This window comes from Narcine bancroftii, chromosome 12 (genome assembly GCF_036971445.1).
Source record: "Narcine bancroftii isolate sNarBan1 chromosome 12, sNarBan1.hap1, whole genome shotgun sequence".
NCBI classification, from domain to species: domain Eukaryota; kingdom Metazoa; phylum Chordata; class Chondrichthyes; order Torpediniformes; family Narcinidae; genus Narcine; species Narcine bancroftii.
In genome coordinates, this window is record NC_091480.1 from 38,500,057 (window position 1) to 38,526,714 (window position 26,658).

At 42.1% G+C, this 26,658-nt stretch overlaps 1 protein-coding gene and 1 long non-coding RNA gene across 2 annotated transcripts in view; one reads left to right on the forward strand and one right to left on the reverse strand.

The window, feature by feature from the left end:
* The window catches only part of lmf1 (lipase maturation factor 1), an 868,109-nt gene that overhangs the window by 310,858 nt on the left and 530,593 nt on the right, over positions 1-26,658 (reverse strand). The gene's annotated exons all lie outside the window — the stretch shown is intronic.
* On the forward strand, positions 11,849-21,087 carry LOC138746556 (uncharacterized). The gene is made up of 4 exons (XR_011347025.1): positions 11,849-11,917; positions 13,170-13,327; positions 20,553-20,607; positions 20,809-21,087. It is a non-coding gene; the product is annotated as an uncharacterized lncRNA (long non-coding RNA).

Genomic DNA, 26,658 nt, shown 5'->3' on the forward strand with positions numbered 1-26,658 from the left:
AACTTTTCTTAAATTTACACACACATCATACACGTTCGCTTAGAATTAGAAGGGGGTTAATTTGGATTAGTTAAGTATCGAGATAAATTAAAGTTTGATTCTCCTTTAATTAGCTGACATTTGATGCATTTTAGATGAGGACTTCTCAGAGCACTTAAGATGTTTTCATCTTTAAAGATAATTAAAATCAACTTTTGTTTAAGTAACTACTTGTCTTAGTGAATGTTTATTGCTGCTGGGTTTTGGGGTCCTTTGGGTTCGTAACAGTACTCCACAATCCATCTATCCAAAGTCTGATACCTTCCTTGGAAGACAAGAGGAATCAATATAGAGATAATTTTTTGTACACTGTTTCTGAGCCAAGCCTGTCATTCCTTAAAAAAGCAGACCAAAAGTATATACAAGATTCTAGGTTCAGTCTCACCAAAACCCTAATCTGTTATAACAACATTTGTATTCTATCCTCCTGTAATAACAATAAACATTTTACTTCTCCTAGTTACTTGCATTACTGGCTTGCTAACTTTCTGTGTTTCAAGTGCAGGATTACCCTGTCCCTCTGCACACCAATATTTAATTATGTCACTCCTCTTGCTACAAAGTGGAAAACATTAAATATGTCTTTTCAAGATGTTTCATCAATCATTTTCTTTGTGCTCACTGATTTAACGTGCCGATATCCACCTCCAGGCTCCAGTATCCTCTACACACTTTAACTTCTCTCCTCATACTTGTATCAGCAAAGTTGGGTAATGTTACACTGTGTGTGCATCAATATGATATGTTGTAAACAGCTGATCAGCACTGGTCTCTCAGGCACCCTGTTAGTTACAGCTTGCTTACTTGAAAATGGTCAGTTCATTCGTCCGAATGCTACTGGTCCCATGTAACCCTATACTACCTGTTGCATGGTTGGGTGGTCGCTGGCTCCCCCACCAGGCTTGGAGGGTGAGGAGGGGGGCTATACACCCTTCAGGATGAAAAACAAGACCTCTCAAAAGGTGGACGAACCTTCTCGTAGGGTCAATGGCCATCTCGCAAACACAGGCCATGAATCACAGAAAGGACATCCCTTGTATCGAAGCTTGGTCTGGCAATTTTCTGCAACAGAACTCCCCACAGCCGTCTTGGACCTCACCAGGCTGCTGGATCCGAAGGGGATGTTGAAAGGGTGGGTCTGGACCTGTGAACTACCCCTACTTACCTAAATCCATTTACGCACACGCTGTTCCTTTCTGAGGAGTGGGATATCCTCATATCAAACCCACAAACTGACTGAAAGGGACCATTATCATTCTAATGGATGGACAGCCAGAACTTGAAAATGAAATGTTTACTCTCAACCTTTCAATAATAAATCCTCTGTCAATTTCACATCTAGAAATTCAGTAGAACACTTATTTTCATATTTCTTTTATGAGTGAAAGACAATGGCAACTATTTTGGGTTTGTGTCACTTGAAAATCTTTATCAGGGAAATTTCATTATGAGCAACTCTGGCTTCATGTGCATGCTTTATGTGTCAGGACTACAAAGAGATGACATCAATTCCTGTGCTACACCCTTTTTGGAACAATGCAGGGACAAGACTGTACTTTCCTTGGACTGTCTTCCTCCCATAATCTGTTAAACACTCGTTTAACCAAAGTTCCTTTGTGTGCTTATAAAGTGAACCTATCCTGGACCTACAACACCCCCTCATCATCCCAGTAGGCGCAGCAGTGCCTACACTTCCTAAGGAGGTTGAGGAGGGTACAAGTTTTTACAGAAGCACAATTAATAGTGTCCTGTCTGGTGGCAGCTGCAAAATATCTTGAAAGTCAATATAGAGGATCAGCAAAATGACCAAGAAGATCACAGGGGTCTTCCTTTCCTCTATTGATAGGATTCATCAGGAGAGATGCTTAAGAAGGCCCTTTCCATCCAGCACACAGTATCTTTGACCCATTACCATCAAGAAGAAGGTACAGGAGCATCAAAATCAGGGTGGCTAAGCTGGGAAATAGCTTCTTCCCGCAGTCTGTGAGGTCACCAATATACTGTAACTGAGTAAATCATCCCAAAATATTTATGTATTTATTTTAAATTATATATATATATATATACACATATATATATACATATGATTGTTATGTGTTGTGTATGGTGTATGCAGCAAGGTCCAGAGAGTGCTGATTTGTCAGATTGTATATGTACAGTCAGATGATAACAAACTTGAACTCTCCAGTGATTTACTGTCAGTGCCAAATCAGATTCCCCCATCTTCAACTTAAAATGTATTCCTCCATCAGATACCTTCAGAACCAAGTATAGATGCCTCCCTCAATTGGCTTCCCTCCTATGAGTTAGTCTCCATCAAAACCCTTCCCCAGCTCCAATGTTCCTCAGAACCAAATGCAGATATCTTTTTTGATCATCCCATGAGCTTTCCAAATTAAGAATTAATATTTCCTCAAACATCATCTCCATTAAATGCTAGCATCTCTCCTGAATGTCTTTCCAAACCAAACATCAGCATTCATTGATTCCTTCCTGGGCAAAACGCCAGCAGGACATCAATTGTCATTTAAACCAAGTGCCATCCGATCGGATATAAATGTTGATATTTTCCACAAAAAAACTTTTCCTTCCCCAAATCTTCCCCCTAAAATATTATCATGTTCCCTTTTTCCTCAATAAATATCAGTCTCCTGTTCTGGCTGAATCCTCTCACCTCCCTCCTCCATCACCCAATACTCAAGTTTCTCAAAAGTTTCCCTCTTTGATATGAGCTTCTCCTGAGCTGCAGGCTTAAAATTATTTAAAAACTCTCTTGCAAAACGGTTTGCAGTATTTTATGACATTAATAGTGCTCTGTAAATAGTAGTTTTGGGTTGTCTGTCTCCATACTAAAGGTTATACCCTGATGGACAGGTCTCTTTTACGACAGCATAAAAACATCTGATCATAGACTGCTCTTTCGCTGCAGAACCACTGTTCCCTGTCTGTCAAATTGACTATAGAAGGTTCACATCTTCTCAAGAGCTGAATCAACGCTCAAGGTCTTTGCAGATGTTTGCTTGGCTGAGAAAGCCTTGAAATTGGGAGGTATGTTTGTGCCTGTAGTGGTGACATCATTTAGTTGTGTCTGACATGTCGAGTTGCAAAAGGACATGTTCTGCTGTGCCTGGAGAAAGGAGCCAACAGATGCATCTACCAGTATGTTTGGAAGATTTTCTTGCAAATAAATAGAAGATCATTTAACTATTTTCAGTGCCATTTTAATACAAGATATCTTAATTTCAGAAGGATCGTGTAGTGCAGTCTGCAAAATACGTCAAGAGAAACACAGCAAGTATACCTTTCACTTTCAGTCTTGCTGAAGGTTCCTGGCCCAAAACGTTGACTATTCTTTTTCTTTCACTGATGCTGATCAACCTGAGCTCCTCTACTGCAGCAAATACGTAGCATGATTCTGCTGCCAAATTTGCAATTTTTCAGAAATTATATCTGAGCTCCACAGCAAAACTGATTTCCCACCCAACATCACAAAATTATTTTGTTTGGTCAACAATATGCAGCGAACTGTGGGAGTTTGCTTTGTGCAAACTGATTGCTGTGACACACTATAATACTTCAAAATAGTTATGTAGCACCTTGGGCCATTGAGAATGAGAACGATGCATTGTTAATGTAAATTCTTTGAACTCATAAGAGAATCAAGTATCAAATCACCAAGGATCAAAGTCATACCATGTGTGTCTATATGTGTTCCTAGGATAAAATATTTTAATGGAATACACAAAAGTGCTGGAGAAGTTCAGCAGGTTAAGCAGCATCCATAGGAAGCAAAGAGTATCCAATATTTTGGGCCAGAGCAACTCCTCCTGACCTTTCCTCCCTCCTCTGCTCTCTTCCCCACCTTTTTTATTTCAGAACCTGCCTGCTTTTTGCTCATACCTTGACAAAGACCTCAGGTCCAAAATGTTGGTCAGAATCAGAATCAGAATTTAATGTCATGAACAAGTCATGAAATTCGCTGTTTGCACCAGCGTCATAGAGCAAACCTTCATATTATAACCATCTTACAGCACTAATACTTAAAAAAAATAAAAATAACAGTACCCGAAAATTAAGACAGTGTCTTTTGTTCATTGAGGAATCTAATAGCAGTGGAGAAGAAGCTGTCCCTGAGCAGCTGAGTGCTCGTCTTTAGGCCCCTGTACCTTTTCCCCGATGGTAGCAGAGTGAAGAGCTGGTGAGGTCTTTGAGGATAGAGGTTGCTTTTTTAAGACACCGCCTCATTAGACATCCTGATGGAGTGAAGACTGGTGCTTGTGATGTTGCAGGCTGAGTTAACAACCCTCTGGAGTTTTTTCTTGTCCTGAAAATTGGCGCCACCATACCAGGCAGTGATGAAACCAGCCAGAATGCTCCCCACGGTACACCTGTAGAAGTTTACAAGAGTCTTCGATGACAAAACGAATCTCCTCAAACACCTCACAAAGTATAGCTGCTGGCGAGCCTTCTTTGTGATTGCATCGACATGGAGGTTCCAGGACGGATCCACGAAGATGTTGACACCCAGGAATTTGAAGTTCTTGACCCTCTCCACTTCTGAGCCCTTGATGGGGACTGGATCGTGTTCCCCTGACTCCCTCCTAAAGTCCACAATCATCTCCTTGGTTTTGCTAACATTGAGCGCAAGGTTGTTGACATGACACCACTCAAAGAGCTGATCTATCTCCCTCTTGCACACTTCTTCATTGCCGTTTGTGAATCTGCTGACAACGTGGTTTCATCATCATTGAGGTTGTGCCTGGTCACATAGTCATGGGTGTATAATGAGTAGAGCAGTGGGATAAACTCGCATACTTGGGGTTACACTTTGCTTCCTATAGATGCAGTGTGACCTGCAAATGTTCTCCATCCTGTCTGTTTAACTCTAATAAAATGTTACAAGTTGATTTCATATTTCACCAATAAAGGCTAACCTTTAGAATATTAAAAAAAAACCTTCAAGCTTATGGCTTAAAATGTTTTCAATAACCTTCCAATTGTTCCAAGCTAAGACATGCAACTGGCAATTTAAGTTGCATTGACAATACCTCCAGCCAAGGGCATTTGTTCTCTTTCCTGATGAAGGACATTGTGAAGCTCAATGATGATAGTTCCAAACAAGTACATAATTTTGAGTGACATAACAAGGTGAAAACATCTCAAATTCACAGGAGTGCAGGTTCCTTCCATGAAACTTGTCATCACAAAAAAGTAAATTACTCACATGCCAAATAAAGCAAAGAGTCACATTCATTTTGAGGAACATTAATACATATTCTCAAAAAGGTACTTCATTTTGCCAAACCTTCATTTGTTTTGTTGACTGTATTCTGAACCCCTTAGGGGCCTTCCTGTTGCAGTTTGTTAGTGGTGGAAGTGCCTCAGGCGAAAATAGTGCTAACGTTCTGTCAACAGAAAAGCCTCTGCAGGATGTAGCAGAGTCTGAGTCTCAGGTTACTCAGTGAAGTGGAGAGCAGGAAGCTGAACAGTCTGAATAGCCTGGGATTAACCCACTTTCCCCAAAGGCGCACAGTAGCATGTTTGACACTACATCATAAGTATATTATTCATCAATGGTTTCAACTTAAAGAGACAGGTTTTTTTACTAATGGACAACAGACATATTCTGACACCAAAATGTCAAATAGCTTTTAACACTATCCTATTCTCACCAGTACGTTGACTTCTCTGAATGAACTGACTCTACCGTTAAACTTGATCCACAAAATAGAACTGCAACCTTGAGGTTTCAATGAAAGGCTTCGAGTAAGAAGTTGGAGTAATGCTCACCAGCACACAGAGGCAAATTTCAATTTATCAGTAAGGCTCTAATGTCGTAAACTTCTCTGGAGGCTGCCTGACTATAGATGGCCTGCATTTTACCTCCATACAATCTACAATGGACAATGCCTTGCGTGTAATTACACAGGGAAAAGCCACTGATGCTAACATTCTGCAAGAAGCCCAAACATCAGCAGAAGTGGCTGGCAAGACCGTTCACACACATCCACAGAAATGGTCTATTCCATCCACAGCCACGATTGTGTAACCAAGTTTGGCTCCAAGCAACCCATAAATTCACTGATAACATCATCATTGTTGACCAAATAATGGATAACAATGAGTCAGAATATAGCATGGAGATTTCTGCTAATGTGACACAGGACAACAATTTAGGTCCTCGGGAAGCTGAAAAGTCAAGATTCAAGTGAATTTGCCACTGTTCTAACCAACTGTTGACACAGCCCTTCCCCATTGAGACCAGACATTATGCAGACCTCAAAATAGTGGCTTCTTCAACAAATCTTTTTGTACTTATAACATCACCTGGACATAGGAGCAATACCACAACTATTGAAGATCATCTGTTGGGGAATACATTGCCAGTAATTGATATTTTTATTCTCCAAGCTAAATGTGAAAGAAAGCAAATGGCACGGCATTTGATTAATCATGTGTTTCCCCAGGGGTTAGTTAGTCATGGACTCGATGCTGTCGACCTCTGCCATCTCGAGTACCTCGACGTTAGGGGTGTGAGCGCTCCAATGGATGTTGAGGATGGAGCGGAGACAACGCTGGTGGAAGCGTTCTAGGAGCCGTAGGTGGTGCCGGTAGAGGACCCATGATTCGGAGCCGAACAGGAGTGTGGGTATGACAACGGCTCTGTATACGCTTATCTTTGTGAGGTTTTTCAGTTGGTTGTTTTTCCAGACTCTTTTGTGTAGTCTTCCAAAGGCGCTATTTGCCTTGGCGAGTCTGTTGTCTATCTCATTGTCGATCCTTGCATCTGATGAAATGGTGCAGCCGAGATAGGTAAACTGGTTGACCGTTTTGAGTTTTGTGTGCCCGATGGAGATGTGGGGGGGCTGGTAGTCATGGTGGGGAGCTGGCTGATGGAGGACGCTGCTGAAGATCCAGCTGCGCTGGATGGGTCACGTCTCCAGAATGGAGGACCATCGCCTTCCCAAGATCGTATTATATGGCGAGCTCTCCACTGGCCACCGTGACAGAGGTGCACCAAAGAAAAGGTACAAGGACTGCCTAAAGAAATCTCTTGGTGCCTGCCACATTGACCACCGCCAGTGGGCTGATAACGCCTCAAACCGTGCATCTTGGCGCCTCACAGTTTGGCGGGCAGCAGCCTCCTTTGAAGAAGACCGCAGAGCCCACCTCACTGACAAAAGGCAAAGGAGGAAAAACCCAACACCCAACCCCAACCAACCAATTTTCCCTTGCAACCGCTGCAATCGTGTCTGCCTGTCCCGCATCGGACTGGTCAGCCACAAACGAGCCTGCAGCTGACGTGGACTTTTTACCCCCTCCATAAATCTTCGTCCGCGAAGCCAAGCCAAAGTAAGTCATCATGTCAACTCTCATCATATACATCAGTGACCATTCAGGTTTCATTTTTTTCATAGTGGATTGAATTGGCAAGATACTGAGCAATGTTAACGTACGGAACCAGGGAACACAGACTGTAGCAAACCACGGTGCACATCACTGGAAACGCGAGAGAGTCCATTGGAGATGCATGGGAGGTCGTCACTAGTGCTGTGCGAGATGGCAGAAGCGCAACAAGAATCAGGGTTAGATTGAGTTAACCCCTTTAGATGCACACACCCTAGATCACTGGAGAAGAATATAGATTACACGAGCCTCCACCTGAACAAGATAGAACTGCAGGGCAGCTGTGCTCTGGTGATTACAAATGTCTCTGTGTAATACCTTCTGCTCAGCAGAGATAGATCATGAAATACAGACCATTCTACTTGCCCAGGGAATTCTCAGCCACGCTGATAGCTTCAATTTACGTTCCCCCTTCAGCTAATGAAGATGAAGCAATGAAGGAGTTTTACAGTGTCATCTGTGAATCCTAGATGTGCCACCCTGATGGTCCCATAACTGTAGCTGGTGACTTCAATCACATCAATCTGAAAGGGGGAGGGGTGTGGCAGGCACGTGCAGATCTCCTTGTGAACTGGTTTAATTACACCCCTCTCTGTAATTGGATTTTTGACTTCCTAACGGAAGGACTACAGTCTGCCAGGTTGGCAGCAGAACATCAAGTACCGTCACGCTGAGCACTGGTGCTCCTCAGGACTGTCTGCTCAGCCCGCTCCTGTCCACGGTAATGACACATGATTGCATCACCAGATCCATCCCCAAGACAATCATCATTTTCAGATGGCACAACAGTAGTTGGCCTCATCAGCAACAATGAGTCACACTATGGGGAAGGGGTGGAAAATATGGTTCAAGAATAACAACCTGAATCTCAACGCGGACAAGACAAAGGAGACAATTGTGGACTTCAGGATGACTAAGGGGCGATCATCCTCCACTACACATCAATAATTCAGTTGTGGTGCGAGTGGAGAGCACCAAGTTCATTGGAGTACACTTAACTAGTGAGCTATTGTGGACACACACCATCTCCTCAATTGTCAGGAAGGCGTAACAGTGACTGCACTTCCTGAGAAGACTGAGGTGGGCAAGGTTACAGGCCACCATCATGTCTACCTTCTACAGGACCTCCATTGAGAGCATCCGGGCCAGCTGCATCACAGTGTAGCATGGTTGCTGTAGAGCATTGGATCGGAGCTCAATCCACAGGATGATGAAAGTGGCAGAGAGGATCACTGAGGTCTCCCTCCCCCTCACTGACTCAATCTACCCAGATCATTGATTGAAGAGGGCTCGCAAAGTCGTTGAGGACCCCTTCCACCCTGCACACAGCATATTTCTGCTACTCCCATTGGGAAAAAGATACAGGAGTATCAGAGCCAGAAACACCAGAGTGAGATATGTGCAGTGAGATTGCTGAATGACTGAATGAATTGCTCATACAAACCCTCCAAGACTCTATTATTAAACAATTTATATATATATATGTACTGTATACATATTGTTTGTCCGTTTGTGTGTTATGTCTGGTTGTGTGTTTGTATGTTTTTGCACCGAGGACCGGAGAACGCTGTTTCAAAGGGTTGTACTTGTACAATCAGATGATAATAAATTTGAACCACAACTTGAACATGAACTACAATATGTATGATGTCAAGTTTATGCTGACCCAGGGCTTGCATTACCATTAGGCAAACTAGGCAACTGCCTAGGATGCAGACCTCAGAGGGGCACTGTTGAAGAGAGCAAATTATGCTTCACAGTTCAGGTAGGTTGAGGGGAGGGTTCAGAGACCGCGTTGGGAACTCTGGTGTGCGCCTGTAGGCTGACTGCTGAGGGGAGAGTTCGGAGTTGGGCATCAGAACATCCGGTCACCGGAGCTGGGAGCTCCCGAGGCCCGACTTCGAATCCTCCCCTCCAGTGTGCGTATGCAGACCAAGGGGATGGGAAGGGCTTGGAGTTGGGACTCAGGCGCTGGGAGTTCTGGTGTGTGCCTATAGGCCGATTGCTGGTGGGAGGGTTTGGAGTCGGCGTCGGGAGCTCCAGTGTAGGCCGAGGGGAAGGTTCAGAATCGGGAGTCGGGAGTTTCGGTGTGCACCTATAAGCCAACTGCCAAGGGGAGTCTTATGTAAGCCTAAATGTGTATTTGGCTGTTTGAATTATTCAAATTATTCTAACATTGGTTTGAGCAATTCATTAACATTTTTTCAAGAAAAGTCGGTTGGTCCATGACTCGCCCCTTTTTAGAGGATCATAATTCATGAGAAGAGGAATGAAGCAGATTTGAGACCAAGATGGTCTAGGGTAACTTGTTAAGAATAGCTCAGGACAGGCACTAGCTGGTTTCTAATAGTAGAATAACTAGCAATATTCATAGATGAGAAATAAAAATATATAAATTTTTATAAGAAGTCAACTCGCTAATTAATCCATGTTATTTTTGTCATTATATTAATGATTTTGTTTATCCTAGTTGTCAAAGTTTCATAAAACACGAGAACATCAAAAGGCAGACCAATAGAAAAGCATTCTTGAATTTCCGTGTGTAAAGCCATGCTGAAATTATCTAGTTACATTTTGCTCAGGGTTCCCCATCAATGTATTGCAAGTTCTCACATTTGTTATTGTGTAATGCGGAGATACTATTATTATTGCTAGAGTTGATGCCGTCTCACAATTAATGGAGCTACGACCTCACAACTCCAGTGATCTGGCTTCTGCCCTTAACTCGTGTCCTGTCTGTATGCAGTTTGGATATTCTCCCTGTGACCATGTGAACTTCCTCTGGACGCTTCACTTTCTTCTCGAATCTCCAAGATGTGGGCAGGTAGATTATTGGCCATGGCTATAGTGTGTAAGTGAGTTATAGAGTCTGAGGGAAATTATAGAAATGTGGGAAAATTAGAAAAGGCAATAGCATAGATTTATAAAAATGGTTACGGGAAAGTCAGAGCAAACTTGAGGGGCCAAAGGGGCATTTTCATACTGCATCATTCTTCTGGAGAAAAATAGAGACTGGAAGGTAGATTAGACTTAAAGGTTTGAATGTTGTGTTGCCCTTGCCAGATATATGTATTCTACCACGTGGCCTTCAGTTCAAAATGATTAGTATGCCAAAGTATTTTCTTTTGTATTTGAGAAAGATAATTAGAGATTGATGTATTACTTATTCTTGCAATTTAAAATAAATTTAGGAGTTTCAAGTTTTGTGCTTTTCATTTTTCCTACAAAACATCTGTTTTTGAAAAACAAGAGTTGGCGATTTTTTTGGGGGGGTGCAAGTAGTTGGCTTTGCCTAGGCCGGCCCTGGCCCTGTGCTGACCTACATTCTCCTGAAGACTATTTTTCAAATATTGCCAAAGCCAGCTTTCACAGTTCTCCCGAGGAACAGCAAGGCTGTAGATAATTTCTATGGACAACCTCTCACATCATCAGACTACATTTGAACTTGTTTATGACACTTCTGGAGCCCTGGAAAAGAGTACAGACTCAACTTTTATGACATGGCAAACACAATGTGAGGTGACAAAGGTTGCACACCATACAACTTCACTTGCACTGGCTTACTCAACAGTACATACTTGAACTGCTGCTATCAAGCCAAGAGGAGCCATGACCACAATTTCAATGATGCTGAGATCAAGTTTGTCATAACATAGATGGAAGCCTATGCCAGTGCTCGGAGCATTCCCATCAGTCCCAGAACCCCTCCTATTTCACTGCAACTATTCTCATCCACGTGTCCATCAACGCCTCACTTCACTACACTAGGGGTAATTAACAGTTGTCAATTAACCAACCAACCAGAATGTCTTTAGGATGTGAAGGAAATTGGACCAGCTACTGGAAATCCACATGGTCACAAGGAGAACTTGCAAACATCGCAGCAAAGGAATCAATGGAGCCATGAGGCAGCAGCGCAAACTGCTGGACTACTGTGCCAAATACCAGCAGCACAGTTGATGTAGCAGTTACAGCAACGCCTTTACAGCTCCAGTGTTCAGGACTAGGGTTCGAATCCCGCGCTGTCTCTAAGGAATTTGTATGTTCTCCACAATTTTACAAAGCACAATAAACTATTTTCCCCTATTTAAATAAAATGTAAAGAAGAGTTGAATTCAAGTTAAACTCTCTTACTGCTTCACTCAAGCCTATGTGTATAGCCATTAAGATTTTACTTGGTTAAATATATTTAAGAACCCCCAGCTCTTGCATCTGGTCAATTAGATACCTGTTGTCAGTAAAAATCCTTGACTGGTTAAAAAGCATATCAGATGAGAAGATTCAGACAACTCTTTCAAAAAGTTGTGCTTTCAATCCTTTTTTTCATTCCATTCCAGACAACTGGCTGAGATATCAAGTGTGGATTTGAGGGGAAACCTCTGTCTAAATTAGAAGTTGAAGCTTAATTTGCCTGTGAAAAAATTAAACACCATTAGCGCATCCTTCAAACTGTTGGCTAACCTGGATCATGGCAAGATAATATACATTGTTTACTATTTTATTTTTGTAATGTTAACTTATCAAGTATAACCAGGTTTAGTGCATAACCAGATTTGAATAAAACTTAGAAAAGAGAAAAAGAATTATGATTTTTGTTATGCAGTCCATCATGGAAGACAATATGGTTTAGGGAAATTAGAAAATGCTCAAATCTTCACATGATTAATGTGGAAAGGAACGTGGTGAAAGATAGATCTGATTTCTGAGGCGAAAACGATTAAAATACGTCATTATCCAATTGTATTTTGGCATTTTTCTCAAAGACAAAGTAACTGCTGAGATCACCAAGCATATTTTACTTACTGAGTTACTGTACCTTTATAAAAAAACATGTCCAGCCGTCTGCATTTAATTATTCATTCTATGTAATCACACAGACACAATCCTTACAGTACATTAATTGGAAGTTAAGCAAATGCAATTGCCTTATTAGGCAACATCAAGTTCTGGCAGGGAATGGGGAGAAATAATGTTTACATTAACAAATCAATGACAATTTAAAATGTTTCTTTCCAAACAACCACTATTAAATGCACATCTGGAGGGATTCACCAGCACTCATTTTCTCTTAACTACACTGACTTGCAGGTCTCTGGAGAGGAGTTAGGCTGTTTTGCAAGGAGATGAGGAACACAAAAGTTTGATTGCTAATAAACGGGTTGTTTGCCAAACGTCAAATGCACTTCCACACAAAACACCTCTCAGATGTCACAGCAAGTCAAACTGATGACTCTATGACATCAATAAAATGGGAGTAGTCACCAATAATGCAGGCTCAAAATATTATTTTGTTATAGTTATGTATAAATGTTCATTGTCGTTGTCAAAGAAAAAACAAATTGTGCAGTGTCACGCAGTCAGAGAAACTCAGCAAAGACCATATCCTCCCCTCCACTGTTGGCCCCTGCAATGTTCATATTGGATCCATTAAAATTGCCTTTTTCCAGACATGTCCCACCAAGCAATATTCCACACAACTCATTCTGCCCTGATTGCTTCATTGCTCTACTCAAAATCATCTGCTTTTCCAGTCATCCAAAATTCCCTCACAGGAACCTCGCACATCATGTTCTGTCAGCTCTGCTCACTTCCCGTCACATTACACAGTAGGACACAACAACCATTATTGAGTTCACTTACTATTTCACATTATAGTGACAAACTTGCTCAAACTGAGTCAAGTCTGTCTCCAGTCTGAAGCTGTCGCTTTAGCTACTTTGCAGGATGGAATGAAAACCTTGTACAAATGTTACAGACATGCTTAGTGAGTGTGAACTGGAGCTAAAACATAAAACAGCTGTAGTTCTGGTAACTCTGTTAGTTAATTGCTATGGTGAACAGACCATCTTAAGCTCAAGCAGTACATGGAAGCCAAAGGCCGGTAAGCATAATGCTATTAATGTACATGAGTGGGGTCATCTGGATCCAATTAAGAAGGACTCCTACAGTCCTGTTCTCCAGCCACTTTGCCAAGATGTGGTTATAGTAATAAGGCTGATCAGAGAGGGTCCTCATTCACAGCGATGCCAGACATCACAGTGAAACCAATTTATATGTTCTGCAGTAATCCACAAAGGTTGGTTCCCAAATGCAGGTCACAAAAAGATGTGATTTTCTTTTAAAAAATCAGAATTCTAACTTCAGTTATATGTCATACCATATCAAGAGCTTTGTTGCAATCACTGAACGATACTTCAGCAGAACTGAGAGATAGGGGATTTTAGTTAAACAGAGATGTTAGAAGATGTGAGTAGGATGTCACAGCCCCCACTGGCAAGCAGATTAGTACAAGTAAATAATTGGTAAAAAATCTGGGGCAAATAAGACAATGAGTTTTATGTAAAGGGTCTTGCTGGTGTGGAACATACTGCCTAAAAAGGTGGTGGAAGCAGTTTCGATAATGACTTTAAAAAGGAAATGGGTATAAAACTGAAAATAATGCATTTGAAACCTCTGGGTTTTTCTCTGCCACCCTAAGTCGGACAATGCAAGTAATTTCTCCCTATCTACACCAGTGATTCAACTTTACATACATTTTACAAATGGCCTTTGATCAATCTCGCTTTAACTTTCCAAATTACCAGTATTAATCTCTGGTTTAGTAATCTCACTTTAAAATTTGGTTATTGATGGTGAAACTTGATCAGATGTGGAAGAACAGGGGGAAGTACATGCAAGTAATAAATAAGGAACCATCCACATTGCTGCCTGAGAACTAGTCACCACTTCAAGATCACATAGTCTCCAACCACCCAATCATCCAACATTCTCTCAGTAACCTTCAATATTCAAGATTCCTTTAAATAAAAATTAAATTTAGACATTCAGCACGGTAATGGGCCCTTCCGGCCAATTATACCCAATTAACCTACAAACCCCGGTGTGGTGCGCTGTTAGAGAGAATCAGACACACACAAGGTAAAGATTGAACAACAGGCTTTAATCCACAAAGACCTCCACAGAGTCAGGCTGGCTGTGGCTGCAGCAACTCTGAGTGAGGCCTCGGGAGGCCGGCACAGGCTTATATCCCAGATTGACACCTAACTGGGTGGGGCTTGATCCATTCAAGCCGACTGATTGGCAGCTGGCCAGGTGTTGTCCTGTCCCCTTACACTCCTGCAGGTACAGAGGTTTCCCCCTGCAGTAGGCCAGTGGTGTACCACCACACCCGGTATGTTTTTGAACAGTGGGAAAAAACCGGAGTACCAGGAGGAAACCCACGCAGCCACAGGGAGAAGGTACAAGCTCCTTACAGACATTGCAGGATTCAATGTCGGCACGGGGGGGGGGGGCTTCTGCAGGCATTGCCCCCCAAATGAGATATTGTGCCCCCCCCCACCCATGTCATAGTCAGTGGGATTATGACTGGGGAGAGTGGCGAAGTGGGCAGGTGTGGAAGAATTTTCATTACTCCCAGTGACGTCATCCCTCAGACAGCATTCTTGTGCACCCCTGGTTGTAATGAGCCAATGAGTGCTCACTGCAGTCCAGTGGAGCATTGATTCATAACAGTGTAGAGCATCCTACTTAAGATATGTTTATACTATACACCTATAGCATTAACTCCTCCTGCGATTGCCATAATTGATATTCCAGTCTTCCCAAGGATTAAGGGATCAGACAACTTATTTTGAATTCGGATCATTCCTATCTCTTTGTACATTTGCTGCTACTGCTCTCAAAGGTCATTTCACTCATTTCTCTTCAGCAGCATTTGGTATCAAGTGGTTGGACAGAGTTTGCACCATCTTGCATCCTGATCTGTAAACTTTGACTGGCATCTCTTAAGCCCCTTTCACACAAGCAAATAGTTCCAGAAATCAGCCTTAAAGGAGTGGTTCTCAACCTTTTTTGCCCTAGGCCCCACTTGATTTTTCAAAAAAATCTACACCCCACTAGTAGTGGAAAAAAGCTATATATTCAAATGAAGTTTCAATTAAATCATTTACTGTAAGTGTATTTCCCTTGCACCTACGGCACCACCTACGGCTCCTAGAACGCTTCCACCAGCGTTGTCTCCGCTCCATCCTCAACATCCATTGGAGCGCTTACATCCCTAACGTCGAAGTACTCGAGATGGCAGAGGTCGACAGCATCGAGTCCACGCTGCTGAAGATCCAGCTGCGCTGGATGGGTCACGTCTCCAGAATGGAGGACCATCGCCTTCCCAAGATCGTGTTATATGGCGAGCTCTCCACTGGCCACCGTGACAGAGGTGCACCAAAGAAAAGGTACAAGGACTGCCTAAAGAAATCTCTTGGTGCCTGCCACATTGACCACCGCCAGTGGGCTGATAACGCCTCAAACCGTGCATCTTGGCGCCTCACAGTTTGGCGGGCAGCAACCTCCTTTGAAGAAGACCGCAGAGCCCACCTCACTGACAAAAGGCAAAGGAGGAAAAACCCAACACCCAACCCCAACCCACCAATTTTCCCCTGCAACCGCTGCAATCGTGTGTGCCTGTCCCGCATCGGACTTGTCAGCCACAAACGAGCCTGCAGCTGACGTAGACTTTTTACCCCCTCCATAAATCTTCGTCCGCGAAGCCAAGCCAAAGAAAGAAAGAAAAAGATTTCCCTTGCAACCGCTGCAACCGTGTCTGCCTGTCCCGCATCGGACTTGTCAGCCACAAACGAGCCTGCAGCTGACGTGGACATTACCCCTCCATAAATCTTCGTCCACGAAGCCAAGCCAAAGAAGAAGAAGGATTTCAAATCAATTAAGGTCGGGAATATACTGGAACACATATTTCGTATTCAACTACTACTTCAATATGTCAATCATCTCAAACACACATTCAACAATTGTCATCACTTCAGTGGGAACGTTGCCCAGTGTAGAGCTCGTCGAAAGAACCAAAGACTTGTTGATCCAAACCAAGGCTTTTATTAGCAAAAGACAGGAGCTCTTCATAGGTGGCCGACCAGTCCGGAATGATCCGACCTGGCAGGGGACACAACCCTTTAAGGCCCAGACAGTAGGCATGGCAAAGCTCTCAGCCAATCGCTGTAAGCACACTCATTACATTCTAGATACTGTAACTATATACATTGGTGATAGGTCTGTACTATCACAGCCCCTGACGCTGGCTGCAGGTTTTTATGATTTGAGGGACTAACTTTATTAGTTTCAACCTTAAATCTCCATGTTTTGTAATTTCCAGTCAGTTTCTCTTAACTTGTAGCAAATCACTAACAGCACTGAAGCCACGTTCTACCAAATAAGACGATGGAAAATGTATCAATAGTTCTCTTGCTAAAGTAGTCAAGTTTGGGTATTTCTTTTCATTCCTTTCACTTTGAACAGAGTTTTCACAGATTCATCATGTTGTAACTCAGATAACTCCTCTTGGTATTGCACTTGGTATTGGCTGAGTTAACCAAGAGCTAAAATCCATTGCCTTTAAATCACAAAATCTATCATTGAAGTTGGTAACTAACATTTTCAAATGGCCAACAATGACGTTTGTAGCAGCATTAGTTACCTCACACTTATTCAGCCAATAAAATTGACTGAAATTTCTTGCAGAAATATTCCTTTGGCATAATTCTAGAAGCATCATGAATCCCAATATCTTTGGTTTTGTATCAATGGGCGCCATATTTGCTACTTGGATTTGCTTGTTCAATGTACTTAGTTTCTCAAAAATGTCCGTCAAGTAACTCACATAAGCTTTTCCAGCTGTTGTTTGTTAGCAAGAGCTTCATTTCAGGTTTGTCCTTCAAAAACTTGCCGAGGAGATCAAACAGTTCCATAGACCTTTTGAAGCAGTTTCCATTTGACAACCACCTTACTTCAGTTGAAGCAATAATTTCACATGTTCTCCATTTTTATCGACACAAAATTGCTTAAGCAGATGTTCACATTTGGCATTAGCTTTGATGGCATTGATACACTTGATCAAAGAATACAGTATCTCAGGTCGAACAGGGGAAACTTTCTTGGCAACTAAGTTTTCTCGGTGGATAACACAATGCACAACCAACATGTTTAGATTTTCATCCTTCATTAATTTTAAACATCCTGTTTTTTTACCCATCATAGCAGATGCACCATCTGTAGCACAAGATGCAATGTTTCCTTTTGGTATTTCATTTTCATCCAAATAATTTTTGAGCTTGCTGTAGATATCAACTTCACTAGTGGTTGTTTCTAATGTTTCACAAAACAACACCTCTTCTTGAAACTCTTCCTGTTCAATATATCTCACGTATGCCAGTAACAGAGCTTCACTGTCCCGTATGGTAGATTCATCCAGTTGTATTGAAAACTTTCATGATTTCAACTTCTCTATAAGCTGTTTTTCAACATCTTGACCCAAGTCATCTATTCTGTTGCAGACAGTACTATTACTCAATGGCATTGCTTGAACATCTTTGTCATCCTTTTACAGAACTGTTTTGAGAAACAATGATATTGTGGGTTAAATCAGTTCCTTCCTAATTGTATGATTATTCCCATGTTTTGCTATCAGCAGAGAAATTTCACAGCCCTTAAATGATGAGATTTATGATCTACTTTCAAACTTTCAGTAATTAAAATGATTCCATGGTGTGGATGTTTTACTCTCAAACAATTTCAAGACAGCCTGCTTTCATTGATTCATTTGCAAAAGTAAAGGGGTCTGGACAGAGACATGATTGTTGAGATAATTTGGAATCCTCGTCACCAATGAGATAATTTGGAATGGATGATAATAATAAGACCGGTCAGAAAATATATAATTATATTAACCAAGGATTACAACAATTAAAATAAAACAAGCAACGGAGAAACAACAGAGAAACATTGGAAGACCAAAAACACATGTTATGAAAATAAAAATAACAAAGTAGTTTTACTTGGAAGTTACCACGATTGTGTTTTACTGAGAGTGTTGCCAAGTCACATCTTTCACACCAACATAACAAGTTTATTTTTTCAAACCAACTTTTTAATGATTTCCCAAAATATTCCCACGCCTCACCAAAATATTCCCATGCCACACCGGTGGGGCGTTTGCCCTACCTTGAGAATCTATGCTTAGTGTCTAGTGTGAAAGGAAAATCTTCTCAATGCCTGCATCAGATGACATCATCTCACATCGGGGATTGATGACCTTGACCATGAGTACAATCCCCAGCATCTGCAGACGCCGGCATTAAAATCAGGCAAGTGTAGAATGGGCAATTTTGTTGCAGGATTGAAATGACCCAAATTTTTGCATGGGTGCAGGAATGTGAAGGAAGAAAAAATTAAAATAAAGATATAAACTTTGCCGTGGGAAAGTCACAGCGGGAGGGAGAGAGAGAGAGAGAGAGAGAGAGAGAGAGAGAGAGAGAGAGGGAGAGGGAGAGGGAGAGGGAGGGAGGGAGAGAGAGAGAGAGAGAGAGAGAGAGAGGAGAGGAAATAAATAGCAATAGCAGACCATTTTTAAACAGTATGGGAAAGTTAGTAGTGCTATAGCGCATAATTTATAAAGACCGTGCGAAAAAGTGATGTTGGACCTGACTTCCCAGAATGCATACAGCAGAGGAACCCCTCCTTGAGTGCTCCATGCATGCAGCCATGCACAGAGTCCTTTCTCTGCACATGGAATTCTGGGAGGGCAGATCTCTGGCATCGCTTTATCCCATGGTATTTATAAATTGTACGCGATCGAGCTACCAACTTACCCTTGCTGTATAAATTGTGCGCTATAGCACTACCAACTTTCCCACACTGTTTAAAAATTGTCCGCTATTGCTATTTTATTGCTAAAACTTTCCCGCAGTCTCTTATAAAGGTTTATATAGGTTGGCACCATAACAACAGGGGCTGAAGGGCTCATACTGTTCTGTTTTTCTTTGGCTTGGCTTCGCGGACGAAGATTTATGGAGGGGTAATGTCCACGTCAGCTGCAGGCTCGTTTGTGGCTGACAAGTCTGATGCGGATGAGTTTGTGAGCATCTTTTGAGGGGGAGGATGTGGAGGGGAGGACGTATCCCCGGACACTAAACAGCTGATTTATTGGGACGCAAGTGTGAAAGGAGCTTCTCTCTCTCTATCTCTCTCTCTCTCTCTCTCTCTCTCTCTCTCTCTCTCTGCCGTCCCTGAAAACCCTTCCAAATGAACCTAGTAAAGTGTAAATGTCTCAGTACAACACAGTAGGCATGATGACAGAGGAGCCATCACTCCTGCTGAAGCATGTCTTGTGATTAGTGTGAAGGCATTGCGAGAGATTAGGGTGTGAATTAGAATAATCAAAGTGAATCTTTGAGAGTATCTGTGAGGCCCCCCATCTTCCCACATTTAGTGGCTTTCCTGGTTTGGACAAGGGGCTCCCAGGGCATAGAATCTCCTGAGAATAAAATCAGTAATATGAGGCTTAATCAGAAAGAAAGTGGATGTAGTTGAGGGTGAACCATGATCTTTTGAATAACAGAGAGGTCTTGTCAGTTGTAAAACCTACTCTTGGTTCTATATCTCATATTGTTATAAAGAGCCACAGATGAAGACTCTAAAACAACACAAAGAATTTCTGACAGAAGTCTATTTTCATGACTTTACACGCAATATTTACACACAATAGGCCAGATAATCCAATCCAATAACTGGTAGTTCCAGTTATTACTAATGGAACTTTATGATGGCTTGGATACAAAGATGGACTCCTCACTACTGAACCACAAAGATTCCAGTTTCCCTCGATGTGGTCCCTCACTGAGATGGTCCAGTGCTTCGATACACAGTCTCTGTTCTCAACAATCCAATTTATTTTAATTGTACTTGAGCTTAACGTGACCCAGAGACCTGGCTCAGACAGGATTTTTTTATGGCAGATCTGTAAGGGGTACATTTATTGCTGGAGAGAATTTTCAATCTTTACCATGGTGGAGAGAAGCAGGAGGACCAAACCAATCCCCCACCAAAAGCCATAAAATACAAAGAAAGATGTAAAATGCACAAGTGAAATATTGGATGATGAATTATATTTCACTGAAACAAGGAGACAGCACAAAAGCAAGCTATTTAAAAACTATACATAGGAAACAAAAACACAACATTGCAGAAGCTCACAACAGTTTAAGGCTGGATTCAATAAAGTGCAAAGGCTGTAAATCCCTGACCATATATTTCTCCCACAGTTGACAAATACTCAATAGCGAAATTGGATTCATTTAGACTGCCGAGAAAATCCTGGTAAGTACACCAAGTTTCTATTAGAGATGTTCTCAACTGAAGCTTTCCACTAGAAACCAATACAAACGTAGCTTTAAGATGTAAATAAGAACTCCGGACTATCAATGCAAAGCAACAATGTAATATTTGCTTCTGGAGTGTTAAATTATCCCATTCTTAATATGAAAATACAATTTTTCAGACATAATGTTTCTCTTTCAGAATATCCACAGAAAGTTATGTTATTGGTGCAAAGAAAGACTGGTCACATGGTCTCCATGTACCTCAGAACCACATTCTGGCAAGATGCCGCAGATAAACTGATCGTCAGAGTTCAGCAAGGACAAAAGGCGGCAAAATGGGAACGAATGTTGCAGCAGAAGATATGCATCAAGTAGCCAGCAAGTGACAGATGATCTGGCATGTCTGTGAAAGATTCTTCCGCAAAACATTCTGTGTTACCAAGAAAACAAATAAATCTGACATACATATCAGTACTAAGTAATCTACCTGATTTCCAAATTATTCTTCTCAAAAACATGTTATAATCAGCATTGTTCAATGCTTCAGTAATACTGCTCTTCTGAACGTTATTTTGATGCATTTTTGTGCACATCAAAGTGAAGTGTGATAGCATTAGAAAATGACAGTTTCCTCTTGCTTACAAATTGGGTGGGTTGGGCAACAAAACTCCTATTCAACTTCAATAATAAACTTGAGGCCAGTTCGCAGTTTCTATGGTGACATGCATGGCAGCTCGAGTGAAAAAGGCCACTATAATTGAGCTTCAATGGTAGGTATGTTGGAGAATGAGTAGTTGGTGCAGTTGTGAGACCAATCACTCTGTTCTACATGAATAAATAGCAGGAAGAGAGAAGAAGCCATCAACACTGACTGTATAATCCCAAAGTTGAACTCAAGGTTTGGGCCTTTCCTCTTATTTTCAGAATGTCCTAAACCACATACCACTCAATAAAATATTTTTGCAAAGTAGACAGAGAGAGACGGAAGGAAACATGACATTCACACATATTAATCGACATTTCCCTATTTCTATACTCATTGGCACCAGGAATAATCCAGGTATCACTACCTTTAAGATCCTGTTTTTCATTATCTCTCCTAACTCCTTAAAATCCACCTATAGGAATGCAGCTTTTCCTTTCTATCCATGTCACTGATGCCAATGTGGAACACAACCACTGGCTGTTCCTGCTCCTGGATTATCCTTGACATGATTCTAAGAAAGCAACTTCTGGTCCTGGGAACATACCTCAAGTCTGTAGAAACACTTGTCTGCTTCCCTAACTGGACAATCACCCCACCCCCCCCCCCCCCCCCCACCACCCCGCCCCACTCTCCCCTACAAGCTTAACCACCTCCTCCTCCCAATAGCACTGGGCCTTGGAAGTATTGCAAGGTGAGTTTAAAGTTTTCTTTTGTGACAGGATTCTCAATACAGGCCCGATACAGACTTTATCAAAACAACTATGGACAAGTGTGTTCTCCCCAAATTATTTTTGATTTTCTCTAACCATAAGTCATGGATGAACAATGAAATCCAGAACCTGCTGAGACCAAAATCACAGGTAATTATATCCAGAGATCCAGAACACTACACAAGGAGCAGGTACCACCTACGAAAAGCCATCTCAGAATCAGGATTTATTGTCATGAACAAGTCACGTAATTTTATGTTTTGAAGAAGCATCATAGAGCAAACATTCATATTATAAACCATCTTACAACAGTAATATACAAAAAATAAAAATAATAGTGCACAAAAAGTAAGGCAGTGTCTTTGGTTTATTGATCATTCAGGAATCTGATGGCAGTGGGAAAGAAACTGTCCCGATGCCACTGAGTGTTCACCTTTAAGCTCTGTACCTCTTCCTGAAGGTAACAGAGTGAAAAGGGCATGGCCTAGGTGGTGGGGGTCTTTGAGGATAGAGACTGCCTTTTTAAGATACCGTCTCATGTAAATGTCCTCGATGGAGTGAAGTCCGGTGCCTGTGATGTTGCAGGCCAAGTTAACAACTCTCAGGATTATTTTCTTGTCCTGAGAGTTTGCGCTTTCATATCAGGGAGTGATGCAACCAGCCAGAATGCTCTCCATGGAACACCTGTAGAAATTTGAGAGTCTTCAGCCACATACCGAATCTCCTCAGACACCTCGCAAAGTATAGCTGCTGATGGGTCTTCTTTGTGATTGCATTAATGTGGAGACTCCAGGACACATCCTCGAAAATGTCGACACCCAAGAATTTGAAGTTCTTGACCCTCTCCACTACTGAGTCCTTAATGAGGACTGGATTGTGTTCCCTTGACTCCCTCCTAAAGTCCACAATCATCTCTTTGGGTTTGCTAACATTGAGCACAAGGTTGTTGATATGACACCACTCAAAGTGCTGATCTATTTCCCTCCTGTACGCTTCCTCATTGCCGTTTGTGATTTTGCTGACAACAGTTTTGTCATAGGCAAACTTGTAGATAGCATTGGAATGTACCTGGCCGCACAGTCATGAGTGTACAATGAGTAGAGCAGTGGGCTAAGCACGCATCCTTGGGGTGCCCCTGTGCTGATAATCAGTGAGGAGGAGACGTTGCTTCCAGTTCGTACTGACTGTGGTCTTCCAATGAGGAAGTCAAGGATCCATTTTCAGAGTGGGGTACAGAGGCTCAGAGTTTGTAGCTTCTTGACCAGGACTAAGGGAATAATGGTATTGAAGGCTGAGCTGTAATTAATGGAGCAGGCGTATATATGAGTTGCTGTTTTCGAGATGTTCTAGAGCTGAGTGGAGAGCCAGTGATATTGCATCTGCTGTGGAACGATTGTGATGATAGGTGAATTGCAGTGGGTCCAGATCATTGCTAAGGTAAGTGTTAATTCTGGCCATGACCAGTCTCTCAAAGCATTTAATAATTGTAGACGTTAGTACTACTGGGCAATAGTTGTTGAGGCAGCCCACGCTACTCTTCTTGGGTACTGGTATGAATCATGCCCTTTTGAAGCAGGTGAGAACCTCTGACTGCAGCAATGAGAGATTGATAATGTCAGTGAACACTCCAACTAGTTGGTTGGTGCAGGTTTTCAGTATTCTGCCAGTTGCGCTATCAGGACCTGACACCTTGCGAGGGTTCACCTTGTTGAATGATGTTCTAACATCTCCTGGGCAAAGTGGACATTCTGGATGAGATTGGAAACAGCGAAGGATACACCATCGCTGTAGAAGGGCCTAAATGACATAACCTGCTACAAAACCAAATCTGGTGCATTAGGAGATACCAAACCTTCATTCCCAGATGAACTCAGTGCCTTCTATGTTTGATTTGACCATCAGAACAAGAAAAAGCCACTGCACACCACCATGTTCCATGATGACCTTCCACTGTCAGTATCCAAGGATGTCACGCAGGCTGTATCTAGAACAATGAATGCAAGGAAAGCATCCAGTCCAGATGCTGACCAACTTCACGGATATCTTCAACATCTCACTCCAACAGGGCATTATACCCACCTTTTTAAACAAGTTTCAATTATACCGGTGCCCAAGAAGAATGTGATAATCTGCCTAAATATTGTCCAACTAGTGACATCCACATCCACGGTGATAATTTTCTTTCGATAGGCTGGTGTTGAAGCATATCAGCTCTTATCTGAGCCATGACATGGATCTATTCCAATTTCCCTACTGCATCAACAGGTCTAAACCAGATATCATCTCATGGGCTCTCACCATACCTTGGAACACCTAGAAGTGTAGAACCATAGAATGTTACAACACAGAAACATGCCCCTTCAGCCCTTCTAGTTTGCACCAAACAATTATTTTTGCCTAGACCAACTCACCGGCACCCAGTCTATAGGCCTCCATATCTCTCTCATCCATGTACAAGACCAAATTCTTCTTAAATGTTAAAATTGAGCCTCCATTCACCACTTCAACTGGCAGTTTGTTCCACATACCCACCAATCTGTGTGACAAAGTTCCCCACCACATTCCCCTTCCACCTCTAATTCATATCCTCTGGTTTACATATCACCTACCCTCAGTAGATAAAGTCTACATTTACTCTATCTCCCTCACAATTTTAAGTACCTCTATCAAATCTCCCCTCATTCTTATACACTCTAGGGAATAAAGTCCTAACTGGTTTAACGTGAAGTTCAGGCCACATCCTAGTAAATATTCTCTGCGCTCTTTCTATCTTATTGATATCTTTCCTTTGGTTAGGTGACCAAAACTGCACACAATACTCCAAATTTGGCCTCACCAATGTCTTATACAACTTTACCATAACATCCCAAATCCTATACTCAATAATTTGATTTATGAAGGCCAATATGCCAAAAGCTCTCTTTACAAACCTATTTAATGGAAAGTGATGCCACTTTCAGGGAATTATGTATCTGTATTCCTAGATCCCTTTATTCTACTACACACCTCAGTGCCCTGCCACTTACTGTGTACGTCCTTTCTTGGTTTGTCCTTCCAAAATGCAACATCTCTCACTTTTCTGCATTAAATTCTGTCTGCCATATTACAGCCCATTTTTCCAGTTGGTGCAGACCCCTCTCCAAGTTTGAATACCTTCGCTGTCCACAACACCTCCAATCTTAGTGTCATCTGCAAACTTGCTGATCTAATTTACCACATTATCCACCAGATCATTGATCTTGGTGACAAACAACAATGGTCCTAGCACCAATCCTTGAGGCACCCCACTAGTCACAGGCCTCCAGTCTGAGAAATAATCATCCACCATTACTCTCTGGATTCTCCTGTCCAGCCATTGTCGAATCTAGTTCATTACTTCACCATGAATACCTAGCTTCTGAACCTTCCTGACTAACCTCCAATGTGGGACCTTGGCAAAGGCCTTACTAAAGTCCATGTAGACAACATCTGGAGCCTATCTTTCATCAGCTTTCCTGGTAATCTCCACAAACAAAGATGAATATGACAGCATGCTCTTTATTGAATATAGTTTGGCATTCAACACCACCATCCCCTCAAAACTGATCAGCAAACTCCAAGGCTGGACTTCAATACCTTTCTGTGTTCAAGGATCCTGGATTCCTCACCTCTTCAGTCAGTGAGGATTGGCACTATCTTCATCAGTTGTACCAGAGCACCAGAGGGCTGCGTACTTTGCCCCTACACTACTCACTTTACAGCTATGACTGTGTGGCTTGGTATAGCAACAGCACCATCTACAAATCTGCTGATGCTACCACTGTAGTGCATTGTGCAAAAAGGGGTAATGAGATTGAAAAGTTGGCTGAATGGAATACTAACGCCAACCCCACACTCAATGTCACCAAAACCAAGGAGCTGATTGTGCACTTTACAATGGGAAAACAGAGGTGTACGATCCAGTAATCACTCGGGGACCAGAGGTGGAGAGGGTGAGAAAATTTACGTTCTTGGGAGTCACTATCTTGGAGAACCTTTCCTGGATCCAAAACACTAATGTCATCACAAAGAAAGCACGTCAGCACCTCTACTTCCTCAGGAATTTGCAGAGGTTTGGCATGACATCAAAACCTCGGCAAATTTATGCATATGTGTAGTGGAAAGTGTGCTGATTGGCTGCATCGTGGCCAGGAATGGGGGGAGCCAATATCTCTGAGTGAAAAGTCCTGCAAAAAGTAGTGGACCCGGCCCAGTTCATCACAGGCAAAACTTTCGCCACCATCGAGAAAATCTACATGGAATACAGTCGTTGGAGAGCAGCAGCAATCATCGAGGATCCACACCACCCAGCACACACTCTGTTCTCACTGCTGCCATCAGAAAAGAGGTATAGATGCCACAAGACTCACACCACCAGGTTCAAGGACAGCTGCTCCCCCTCCACCATCAGACTCCTCAACCACAAACTCAATCAGGATACTTGGCACATTATTTATCTTTTTCTTCTGAATTACACAGTTGATTTGTTTACATTTCTTTCTTTGTTTACATTTCTCTCTTTTGTAAACATATCTTTTTTAAGTACAGTGTTTTACACTACGATTAAATAGAAATTATACCTGGCTCGCAGGGAAAAGAATCTCAGGGTTCTATG